The 8,024-nt window shown below is 49.0% G+C and overlaps 1 protein-coding gene across 2 annotated transcripts in view; it reads right to left on the bottom strand.

Moving 5' to 3' along the window:
• Nucleotides 1-6,651, bottom strand: part of DDR2 (discoidin domain receptor tyrosine kinase 2) — a 152,324-nt gene extending 145,673 nt beyond the window's left edge. The window contains exon 1 of one of the 2 annotated variants that reach the window (XM_035010046.1): nucleotides 6,467-6,651. The gene's annotated coding sequence lies outside the window, so the exon portion shown is untranslated. The remainder of the gene's footprint in view (nucleotides 1-6,466) is intronic. The other variant, XM_035010045.1, reaches the window with a different exon arrangement.
• Nucleotides 6,652-8,024: the final 1,373 nt, after the last annotated feature.

Here is an 8,024-nt window from a genome sequence, read left to right as displayed (position 1 = left end):
AACATGAACAAGTCAAGGCCAGTTTGCCCCCCATGGTCCCTCCAGCTTGGAACCCTTGGTGGGACCAGTCCGTTATTGGAGAACTCCTACAGAAGCACAAAACGTGAATTTCTCTTTTGTTAGCTCATCTCTCCCTTTCCTGAATGCATTTTGCGTTCAGTTACAACAGCTTTCGTCACTGTGACTCATACTTTCGTTGTAATAGGATTCTCTTTTCATGGTAATGGCTTCTAAACCTTTTCATTGTAACGGGATTAACTTGCCCAATGGACAACATCTAGTATTCCTTCTTCCCTACCTGCCAAAAACTGCCAATTCTCTTTTTCTTCTGGTGTCGTGTGGACCCCAGGCCAAGTAATCCACTCTTGTGATCAGTTCCCAGTGACAAGATGGTATTGGGCACAGGTATGTCTCCAGTATTAGGGGAAAGGTTGGGTAAAGGTGCGGTGGGGGAAGGAGGATTAGGGGTGAGGAGATGACATGACGGCTGTCATTTCAAATCCAAAAGGGCCAATTTCCAACGAATCACATCCATGACCTAACCTAGATGTTCAAATGAAAGGAATCAATCCAAGATATCGGTCCCCAAGAGTCACGCACGGTGGGCCTGTAGCCCATGAGGAACCGATGATCATCTCAGAACAAGAGAGGCACCATTTACTGAGCATTCACTTTTTCGGAGCATGTGCCATGTGTGAGGTTTTGCGCTGGCCTCCCTGAATATCTAACAGCACCTGTTTCTCCTAACAAATCTGTGATATGAGAAAAAGATCCAAGGAGATTGGGTATCTTGTCCCAGGTCATATGGCTAATAAGTGGTGGCCAAGCCAGAACTTGAACCCACGTCTTTTGCGCTGAGAGAGCACTTTGGTGTTGCTGGCAGAAGTGGACTTGGGCAGGTAAATGTTCTTCACCGAGGAATGGGCCATGGGAAAACAAGGAGAACCAAGCAGCAGCACTGAACTGAATATAAATTATCCGCATTGACCTCATCTAGTTACATGTACAACATCATGCCAAGTGCTTGCAGGTGGCATTTGTAATGCCCATTAAATGGGAATTATAATCCTGATTTCACAGAGTGGGAGACTGAGACTTAAGGGGTTTGAGCAGGTTGCCCAGGGTCCCAGAGTGGGTGAGCTCGGACTGGGATTGGAAGTCAGGTCTGTCTGACTTCACACTGAAAAGAGTGTGACCCCTTGACAAGCTTCCACGTAAGGGGAAAAGCAAGGTTGTATACATCATGAGGAGGTCTGCAGGAAGCTCACAGAAGGCAACCAGAGAAGGGAGGCACTAAGAGTTAAATTCGTTATAGGATGATGGCCGAGGGGGATGTAGTCCAGGCTGGTTTCTCCCCGCAGCCTGCCCTTCATCCGTGCCAAGGAGTGGCTGAGGCGACAGACGTGGATATTTACCAGGAGAGGTTCACAGTAGAACCACTTTGGGAACACTTCAAAGTACTGGTTCCCAACGCCCAACTGGAGATACTCTGACGTAATGGTTCTGGAGGTCTTTAAGTTCCACCGAGGTTTCTAATTTACTGGGGAGCAGCCCTCGCTGTGGATGGTTGCTGAATTCAGAGACATTCTCGGATACCTGGGGATGTTGGACACATTTCTGGACTGAGTCATCATCACTGCGAGAGTCGATTCATATGGTGCACGGCCTCCAACAGGGCAAAGGGCATAAAGAACCCAGTGTGTCTGCGCTCAGACAGTCACCATTCAGGTGAGCTGGCACGGGACTTCAGCATGGCTATGGAGGTCCATTTTTTTAAATGGGGGTGAGCTTTCTGGATGCCAGTGAGACATGTGTTTGGGTTGCGTGTCTGAGGTGTGGGTGATGTAAAATTCCTGAAAGTGGATCTCATAAAGGAGCTTGAGAAGCATGTCTGAGAATGAACACTAATTTAGAATGGTGTGATGTTAACCAAAGGGGGGGGGGGCAACCAGTCTCGTTTTTTAGCATGTCTATTAGAAATGCAATCACATGGAAAAGTCTGAACTATATTCTTTATGTGTGATGGGTAATTCATCTGACTTAAAGTCCAGGGAGGGACTGTAGAAGAAGAGAAGAAGACAGTTCACAGAGAGGCTGGAGGATAGTGGGGGCTGATGGGGCTCCTTTGGATGATGCTCCCACTCTGTGCTCAGACACCGTCTAGGAAAAACTCAGTTTCCTCCACTCGTGCACTCACAATACTTCCGACACCAGCTGTGTGGGTTTTCTGCACCCAGAAACTCTGACACAAACTGCCTGGAGTTGGTGCAGACCCCTCAGGTGAAGGGCTCAGTCCCACAAGACTCTCCCCCTCTAGTGCAGACATCAACTGCGAACAGTAGGTCTACAACTTCTGTCTGAATTGGCTACAAATCAGAGGTTCCCACCACCCCCTCCTTGGATTTGATCATTTGCTAGAGCAGCTCACAGAACTCAGGGGAAACCTTTATATTTACCAGTTTATTATATAAAGAAAGATATGGGGGCAGCTGGGTGGCTCAGTTGTTAAGCGTCTGCCTTCAGCTCAGGTCATGATCCCAGGGTCCTGGGATCGAGCCCCACATCGGGCTCCCTGCTCGCGGGAAGCCTGCTTCTCCGTCTCCCACTCCCCCTGCTTGTGTTCCCTCTCTCGCTGTGTCTCTCTCTGACAAATAAATAAATAAAATCTTAAAAAAAAATAAAATAAAGAAGGATATGATAAGAGATACAGATGAATAGCCAGAAGAGATACATAGGTGAGGTCTGGGAGGGTCCCAAGAACGGGAGCCTCTGTCCCTGTGGGGTTGGGGCGTGCCACCCTCCCAGTATATAGACGTGTTCACCGACCCGGAAGCTCCCCAAACCGCATACTTTGGGGATTCTCATGGAAGCTTCATCACATAGGCATGATGGATCATTAACTCACCCTCCAGCCTCTCTCCTCTTCCTGGAGGACAGCAGGTGGGGCTGAAAACTCCAGGCTTCTAATCAGGGCTCAGTCTTTCTGGTGACCAGACCCTATCCAGGAGCCCCCCCCAGAGTCACCTCACTAGAACAAAGGACATTCCTATCACCCAGGAAATTTCTGAGGGATTTAGGAGCTCTGTGTCAGGAACCAGAGTCAGAGACCAAAGCCTGGAACCAAAATGCCCCCAGTGCTCTTATCATGCTCTTAGAAAAGGAGGAGGACTTTGGGAGCCCTGTGCCAAGAGCCAGGGGCAGAGACCAATACGCATATTCTATTATCTCACAGATACAGATGCTGTTGGAAGTTTCAATTTGAGGATTCTTAGTAAAAGATTCTGAAAATGCCTTCCCCCGCTTTCCTTACCTTTGGTGTTTATAAAGCAAGCAGATCTGGACCCGAAGCAGAGGCAGGGCCCTCCCCACTGCCCGCTGGCCCGCCTGCCCCACCCCCTAGAGTGGCTGCATTCCTTCTGACTACAGGCACAGAAAGGGAAACATGAGGTGAAAGACCGGGTGAGATGCACCTGCCCGGGACAAGAGAGTCTTGGGTCAAGGATCTACCCTTAGCTAGACATGAAGCTCCTCAAAAGCCGATCTCCTTTGAGGAGAAACCAAGGGACGTCTCCTGACTACACTCCCCTCTTGGTTAGAGGGGGTGCGGACCGAAGCAGGGGATGCCCGAACAACATGGTGTCCTCCAGCCCCCCACCGCTTTCCTTGGGTGAGGAGTGATGGCCAAGCCAGGCCACCAGAGGGGAGCTTCAGATAGAAACCCTGGAAATATTCCCCAGGAGGAGGGATGGCCTCCACCCAAAGGAGATGGACGCGGGGACTGGGGCCTCCCATTTCAGAGTTGTATACACAGCCAAATACAGCTGCCCTCCCACCAACACAAGCCCTGGCTGCCACAACCAGCATGGCAGAGGCCGCCCCACGTTGCCTTCCAGGGTGTAGAATGATCATCATTATCAGAACAGGTATGGTTAAGCCCTTCCCAGGCTCCAGAACTCATTCATTTCCAATATCTCTTCAAACAATAATACTGAAAAATATTGCCCTTATTCCCATGTAATAAATACAGAGGCCAAGGTGCAGGAAAGGAAAGCAACCCTGCCAGGAGTAAAAAGTAGAGCCAGAACCTGAACTTGGTTTTTCTGACTCTAAATCCCAGGCTCCTTGCATAACAGAGTTAAGTATTTTCCAAGCACACAGAGATGCCCACCTGCAGCCCCCTTCTGGCACCCGGATACTCAGCCACGTACAGAGACCCGATCTCCACGAGACAATCTGCGCTGCTCCCTCGCCTGATACCTTCACCTCCTGGTCATGGAGGGAAATGTGGAATTCGACTGGGGAAGTAACCAAATGTGTGTGTGGAGGAGTGAGGGGGGCACTATGGCCTCGAGACGTGAAGCCCAGATTTTAGCTCTCATCGCAAGAAGACGGTCTTGTGTAACAATGTGAGGATACAGAGGGTGAGCCAATCACTTTGCAATGTATACAAATATCCAGTCATTACGTCCTATGCCTCAATTTAAAAAAGTAAAATGCAAATGATTTTTTTTTTAAAAAAGGGGCACAGGTTTTAGAGTCAGGCGTACATGAATTTCAAGCTGATTAGCTGCATTTCCTTGAGCAACTCTCTCCACTTTGCTAAGCCTTAATATCCTTACTTATAAAAGAAGAATTGTCTTACAGAAATGTAAAAATTCATAAAACATATAAAGAAAGTTCTGAATGTGAAGCCCCGTGATAGTAAGTACTCAGATGTTAGCTTCTTTATTTTCTACACACACACAACCAAATAGAGTTCACCCTCGACAAACAGGGGTTTGAACTGCGTGGGTCTGCTAATCCAGATTTTTTTCAATAAATACAGTACAGTACTGCTAATGTTTTTTTCTCTTCCTTATGATTTTCTTGATAATATTTTCTTTTCTCTAGCTTCCACTACTATATAAGTACAGCATATAATGTGCACATATGCATGCATGTAGCATACACTCTATGTGTTCACCAACTGTTGGTTATCGGCAAGGCTTCTGGACAACAGTAGGCTATTCAGGGGTGCCTGGGTGGCTCAGTCGTTAAGCGTCTGCCTTCGGCTCAGGTAATAATCCCAGGGTGCTGGGATCGAGCCCCGCATCGGGCTCCCTGCTCTGCGGGAAGCCTGCTTCTCCCTCTCCCACCCCCCCTGCTTGTGTTCCCTCTCTTGCTATGTCTCTCTCTGTCAAATAAATAATAAAATCTTTAAAAAAAAAAAAAAAAACAGTAGGCTATTCATAGTTAAGTTTTGGGGGACTCAAAAGTTAGACGTGAATTTTTGACAGTACAGCAGTCGGCACCCTGAACCCCTGTTGTTCAAGGGTCAACTGTATGACCATAGACGCCATGAGCTGATGAACCACCTCCCGCATCCTCCCGTCAGGTAACTAAGGTCCCTGAGGGGACTTGTTCATTAAAGTGCCTCCATTATCTCAGCCATGAAACGAACAAGAAAGTAGAGGCAGGTGTGGAAGGAGCACTAGATTGGCAGCAAAGAAAGCCCCAATTTCATTTCCAGCCCCAATACTGGAGCCCCACCACCGCGCTGTGCGTCCCTGATCTTGTCAGTTCCTTGCTACCATTTCTGACATCTGCAAAATGAGGGGCCAGATGGGTCTCTCAAGCTCTTCCCGTAGCTCTAACTCTGCGTTCCTCTAGGGAGAGGACGCAGAAACCAGTCGGCAAAATGGTGCTGACCCCCCACTGGCTTGAATGGTGTGAGCTCCCTCCCGCCTCAAACCGCCAGCTGGCCAGAGAGTTTCAGCCACTTGGAAAAACTCTTTCTCCCTGGATGGGACTCTGGAACCTCGGCCAGGACGCAGAGGTCCCAACTGCAAACCGTCCCAAGCCGTTGGATAACAAAGGGAAAGGCACCCCGGGCCAGCCAGGCAGGGTGGAAAGTGTCCCCTCCACGCAGGCCCCCTCCGAGCCACCCCAAACCTCACGGTGAAGGCACCCCCCGTCCCAAGTTGCCCTCCGCACAAGGAAGTCAGCGACACCGCTAAGAAAACGAAAGTACAAAAAGTTGTCCTCTCCAAAACTCGGGACCCTCAAACACCACCACTAAACGCCTAAAAACCTTGCTCCCCCGCTCCGCTTTGTCCATGCCGAAGGAAACCAGCTCTGCAATCAGCCTGTCCTGCCTGCCAAGTTTCAACCCTGCTAAGGCTGTTTATTGGACCTTGCAGCTCCATGGATTCGTCTGTTTTGCTCCCATCTTCTTTGGTTTAGTGTTCTTTATTCTTCCCTCTGTAAATATAAATCCAGGACTACCCCCCCCCCCCCGACAAAAAATGTGAGGTCTTAGATTTCTCAAGTCTATGGTGCCCCATTCCCTTCCCTTCCTCGCCTGGCTTAAAACCCCCTTCTGCCTCCTTTTTAAAACTTTTCCTGAGACATCAGAAGCATATTCAGAGCTTTCGTTTTTAGAAAAGAAAAAAAAAAAAGGAAAGAAAAACAAAAACACATAACTTACGTTCATCCAGAAGTACACAGATTTGGAAAGAAGAAAACAGAGTTATAATCCACTACGTGCCCCCCAACCCCCCAAAAAAAAGAATTTGTTGTGAAACGCTTCTTTTTCTACTTTGCCGGTGAAGGAGCCCGGCGGTAGGCATACATCCACAGGCTGATGCAAGATGCTTTGAGAGAAACCTCACATTCTGAGGATTCCTGGGAGAGCGCCAGGGATCCCAGCATCCAATATATTGCACATTTGGTTTCAATTAGGAAGGGGGTTGGGGAGGGAAGAAGGAAAGTCACCAATCAGAGCTGTTTTCTGTTTAGAGACTATTTCTTTTGACCCAAGGGACCACGGGCAAAGCTATAATTTACAGCAAAACCCATTCATAGAAGAAAAAATATGTATAACCATAGGACAGAATTAAAGACATAGCTCTCTTCCGCCTTGTCCCCACCGCATCCATCCCCAAGCCCTCCCCCACCACCTAAGACTTGGTCCCCACCCTGTGCCCCCCCAACCTGATTTTTCTTACTGGGGCTGAAGTTATAAGCACAACTTAAGGTTTGGATTCTCTTCCAGTTGAAATTTCCAGGACAGTTGGGTCACACACATGGAGTTGATCTTTAGTGTTTTATCCCTGAAAGCCCAGAGCTGAGCCCTCCCCCAAAAAGATTTGACTTAATCCCTACCCCCACTCCCTCTCCCACCAAAAAAACTGGACAGTTTGTGGGTCTAGGATTCCTATTTTTTTCCACTCAATTCCCAGTTGGTTGTTGCCTCTGAGGGTCTATTGCTGTCCTGGATTCGTGCTGCCAGATGGAAACACAAGTGTGTACAAGGATTTTCCAAATTATTTTGAAAACCTTTTTTTTTTTCCTTTTTCCTCCTTTTCCCCTCCTCCTATCCGTGGCCATGGCCAGAGATCATGTGAAAGGGGAGTGTTGGATGACAGGGAAAAGCCCTTCCTCGGCAACCTCAAAGATACCTAATAATCTTCTCCATCCATCAAGGCTCCTCTCCTTAACCCTTCTGAGCCCGGGTCACTTCCGACCAAACCCGGGCTTGGGCCACCCTGGAGGTCCTGGTTGTCTTTGAGCACAGGGAAGGCAGGGCAAGCGGAGACTCAAGGTCAAGGGATCTGTGGAGGAGGGTAGATGGCAACAGAGAGTTGATGAAGACCTAACCCACCCTTGAGAGGTGGCCCCCTCCCAGGGAGACTTCCTTCCCCTGGGCTCTCGAGCTATCACCATCTCTTCTCTGCTGGTGCATGGGCAGCCACTCTGGTATTGCATAGCCCCTGAGAGGAGCAAGAAAAGAGGCACACAGGAAAAGGAGAGGGAAAGGGGACCGTGGAAGGACATTCTCCCAGTAAGTGTGGAGCAGAAGATACTCCATAAGAGGGATGGGGAGGGAGGAGACCTCCACCAGGATGGCCGGGAAGAGCCATGCTGTCAGTGGTAAGTCCTCCCAAGGCCCTTACACTCAGTCAGAAGGTGGCCGCTCGTGGCTGTGCCTCACATAGAAGAGGACACGGAGAAGCTGGAGGTGGCTCAGAGGGCAGCCACAGAGA

Source organism: Mirounga leonina, unplaced genomic scaffold, assembly GCF_011800145.1.
Source record: "Mirounga leonina isolate KUSES-001 unplaced genomic scaffold, KU_Mleo_1.0 Mir_154, whole genome shotgun sequence".
NCBI classification, from domain to species: Eukaryota; Metazoa; Chordata; class Mammalia; order Carnivora; family Phocidae; genus Mirounga; species Mirounga leonina.
The sequence above is the reverse complement of the archived record's forward strand: the minus strand, read 5'-3'. Positions and strand labels throughout refer to the sequence as shown.